General features: G+C 38.6%; 1 non-coding gene across 1 annotated transcript; it reads left to right on the top strand.

Moving 5' to 3' along the window:
* The first annotated feature begins 259 nt into the window (after nt 1–259).
* On the top strand, nt 260–363 carry LOC148544423 (small nucleolar RNA R71). The gene has a single exon (XR_015900554.1). It is a non-coding gene; the product is annotated as a small nucleolar RNA R71 (small nucleolar RNA).
* The last annotated feature ends 3,795 nt before the right edge of the window (nt 364–4,158 follow it).

The raw sequence follows: 4,158 nt of genomic DNA, 5'->3' as shown, positions 1-4,158 counted from the left end.
GAGCTCTGCTAGTTGCTTGGCAAACACCTTGTTTTGGGCTAAAATTGTATCAACATGGTTCAGCTCCATGACTCCCTTAGTGTTGTGTCTCTCTGAAGCATAGTAGTACTCATTCTCAGCCACTGTCTCAATCACTTCAATGGCTTCTTCCACAGTCTTTTTCCTGTTCAATGAACCTCCTGATGAATGGTCTACAGCCTTCCTTGATTCATAAGAAAGTCCATCATAGAAAATATGCAATTGCACCCAGTCATGGAACATGTCTGGTGGGCATTTCCTTGTCAAATCCTTGAATCTCTCCCATGCCTCGTAGAGAGTTTCACCATCTTGTTGTCTAAAAGTCTGAACCTCAGATCGAAGCCTATTGACCTTTTGTGGGGGGTAGAAACGTGCCAGAAACTTGCTTTCCACCTCATCCCAGGTTGTTAGGCTCCCCCTTGGGAATGATTCCAGCCACTTAGATGCCTTGTCCCTAAGTGAAAATGGGAACAAGAGCAGTTTATAGGTATCTTCCTGGACTCCATTGGACTTCACAGTGTCGCAAATTCTCAGGAATTTTGTGAGATGTTGGTTTGGATCTTCATTAGCACTCCCACCAAATGAACAATGATCCTCCACAAGTGATATTAGCTGTGGTTTGAGTTCAAAATTGTTGGCCTGAATGGGTGGTTTCTGAATGCTGCTACCACAATTCCCAGAGGTTGGGTTTATGTATGAACCAAGAACCCTCCTCTCGGGAATGGCATTGTTTCCATCAGCTCTCTCATGGTTGTGAACTTCTCTATCCATGTTGAGATCTAGAGCTTCCACAAAATTGTCCTCAGATTCTCCTTCAGATTCTTCTTCTCCCAGTACTCTCTTCCCTCTTGCTTCCCTTCTAAGTTTATGAAGGGTCCTCTCTGGTTCGGTATAATGAGGAGTTGATGTCTCTCCTCTCCTACCTGTCATACAAAAACACAGCACAGGCAACAAACAAGTGAAATACTCTTGGTTAATGGAAGAGTATGGTTAGAGCAGTTGAGGAATTAATTCAAATAGTTAGTGAGTCAGTGAGTTAGTTGCTTGAATTTAAAGGCATAAAGAAAGAAAGCATGTAACAGAGTGCAGAAATTAAAATTCAACAAGTAACTTGAACTGAATTAACAAAGCAAGAAAAATGCTCAATCTAGTTAACTTCCAATTTGAGAATTGTCAATCGAAAACCAATCCCCGGCAACGGCGCCATAAACTTGATGTGCATAAACTTGATATGCTACGATTTAGGAAATTGCACGATCGGCAAAATTCCTTCCGGCAAGTGCACCGGTTATCGTCAAGTAAAAACTCACAATAGAGTGAGGTCGAATCCCACAAGGATTGGTTGAGTGAGCAATTCGGATTAGAAGTATGTTCTAGTTAAGCGGAATCAAGATTTAGATGAGAATTGCGGAATGTAAAATTGCATGAATTAAAGAGCGAGAAGCTGAATTGCTGAAATTAAAAGGGATGGGGGTGATTGCATGAATTTAATTGCAGAATGTAAAGAGAAAGTGGTAAATCAAAAATGGGGAGTTCATTGGGTGTTAGGAGATATTGAGATCTCCGAATCAAAACAACTTTTATCCCTTCCTCAACCAATGCATTCATTGAATTTTGCTTGGCAATCTTATATGATTGGATCCCAATCCCTTGGCTCACCAATTCTCTCTAAAAACAAACAAATTCCCAATCCCTTGGTTTAAATGTTCATAAGAAGAGATGATGCTCGATCACTGATTATACCACACAGTTTCATGAACCACAATTTGGTAGGATTACATGTCACAATATCCATCCAAACCCCAATCCAATTCACTGTGAGAAAGCTTCTCTAGCATGAATCCTCCATTCCTTTCCCAAGGTTCCGAAGGATTCCAATTATGGGTAGTTTCTTTCCCAAGACAACTACCCAATGGAATTAGATCGAGAAGCTTTCTAACAAAATTCAAGAGAAAAGATTGAAGAAGAAGATAAAACTATTATTGATTCATTGAATTACAATAGAGCTCCCTAACCCAATGAAAGGGGTTTAGTGAGTCATAGCTCTGAATTCAATTACAAAACTAAAAGAAAATGATCCAAAGTTCTCCGTGTGTCAATCCTTTTTCGAGTGTGAGTGCCAACCAACTTAAATTCTATCCTATTTATACACTTTCTAAATTGAGCTTCTGTTGTGTTTCTTGGGCTTTGAGGCCTTTCCCTGATTTCCTTTTGCTTTGGGTTTATGATCCATAATCCTGATGAGGCTGCTGATCCAATTCTGTAACATTCATTGAACCAACTTAGTGATAATCAAGTAATGACACAAGACTCAACAAATTGAAGCTCCAGACTCATCAATCCTTCAGGCCCAATCCCATAAACCATGATATTCAATTGGGTTTCATACCATAATACGTTTAAGTTAATGTTTGTGCTCAAATGCTAACTTAAACTTCAATATATTTGGCCCAGAAACCCCTTTCAAAAAGTGGCGTTTAAGTTGAAGTTTAAGTTTCAGTTTAAGGTTAAACTGAAACTTAAACGTGGAAATGGAAGAAAGCAACCCAGGAGTGTGAAATGTCGAACACGTTTAAGCTTCAGTTTAAGGTTAAACTGAAGCTTAAACGTGGAAATGAAGAAAGCAACCCTGGAGGAGCAATTGGGTCGAACACGTTTAAGCTTCAGTTTAAGGTTAAACTGAAGCTTAAACGTGGAAATGAGAAAGCAACCCTGGAGGAGAGAAATAGTCGAACACGTTTAAGCTTCAGTTTAAGGTTAAACTGAAGCTTAAACGTGGAAATGAGAAAGCAACCCTGGAGGAGAGAAATAGTCGAACACGTTTAAGCTTCAGTTTAAGGTTAAACTGAAGCTTAAACGTGGAAATGAGAAAGCAACCCTGGAGGAGAGAAATAGTCGAACACGTTTAAGCTCCAGTTTAAGGTTAAACTGGAGCTTAAACGTGGAATGCTCTTGGTGCCTTTCTTACTTCTGGCGTTTAACCTCCAGTTTAAGGTTAAACTGGAGGTTAAACGTGGAAATGCTTCCTGGTGAGAAATTGTGTCGAACACGTTTAAGCTCCAGTTTAAGGTTAAACTGGAGCTTAAACGTGGAAATGTTCCCTTGGTGAAATTCTCATTCTGGCGTTTAACTTCCAGTTTAAGGTTAAACTGGAGGTTAAACGCCAGTTCCAGCATTTCTTAGCCTTCATGATTCTGGCGTTTAAGCTCCAGTTTAGGCTTAAACTGGAACTTAAACTCCACATGTGATATTCAAGCTTCCTTTATTGATTTTGTTGCTTCCTTGCCTAGCCTCTTCTTCCCTGAAATCATCCAAACAATTGCATCAAAGTCTTGCAAAATTTCATGAGAAATCTTCCATTCATAGCATTCAAGTAATATAACTAAAAACTCATGGAATTTGCATCAAAATCATACTGTTTGGATGGTTCATTGCTTTGTTATTCATTTAACCATTCTTGGTTACTTTAAGCTCAAGAAAATGCATAAAACAACTAAAACTAACAAAAAAATGCTAGTGAAACTAGCCTAAGATGCCTTGGCATCAACGCTCACGCGTCATAATGCATTTTTCTCCATCCACGCATACGCGTGGACGACGCTTACGCGTCGCATGACTATTTCAGTTTTTACGCATACGCATGATGTATGCGCGCACGTCGCGTCCTTTTTTCATTTCCTTCTCCTTTCTTCTCTCTTTTCTTCTTCCTTCTTCCTCCTTTCTTACTTTCTTCTTCTTTATTTCTTTAACTTATCATCCTTATTCTCTTTCATTCTTTTTTACTTCTTGCATTTACATACTTTCATTCATTGCATTTTAACTTTGTGCATGTTTTTATTTTCTTTTCTAAATTTACTATTTTTCCGTTGGTGTTAAATGTTCATATTCAACTGTTACATCTTTTCTTGCATTATTTGGTGCTTAGTGACTTGTTTTACACTATTGGGTAATATTGTTTATATGTCAATGCCAATCTTTTATGATACTTGTATTCCTTTCGCATTGACATGAATTTATATTATCTTTCATTATCCACACTCTCTACCCAATCGTTGCAATTTTTGCAGTATTGATATGCCATGTGCTTCTACTATTTTTTCACTTGCATGTTGTAGCTACCATGTAATTGAGACCCTCATT

The sequence above is a fragment of the Arachis ipaensis genome, chromosome B9, assembly GCF_059453495.1.
Source record: "Arachis ipaensis isolate K30076 ecotype BB chromosome B9, ASM5945349v1, whole genome shotgun sequence".
Taxonomy (NCBI): domain Eukaryota; kingdom Viridiplantae; phylum Streptophyta; class Magnoliopsida; order Fabales; family Fabaceae; genus Arachis; species Arachis ipaensis.
Note: the sequence above shows the minus strand (reverse complement) of the source record. Positions and strands in the feature narration are given on the sequence as shown.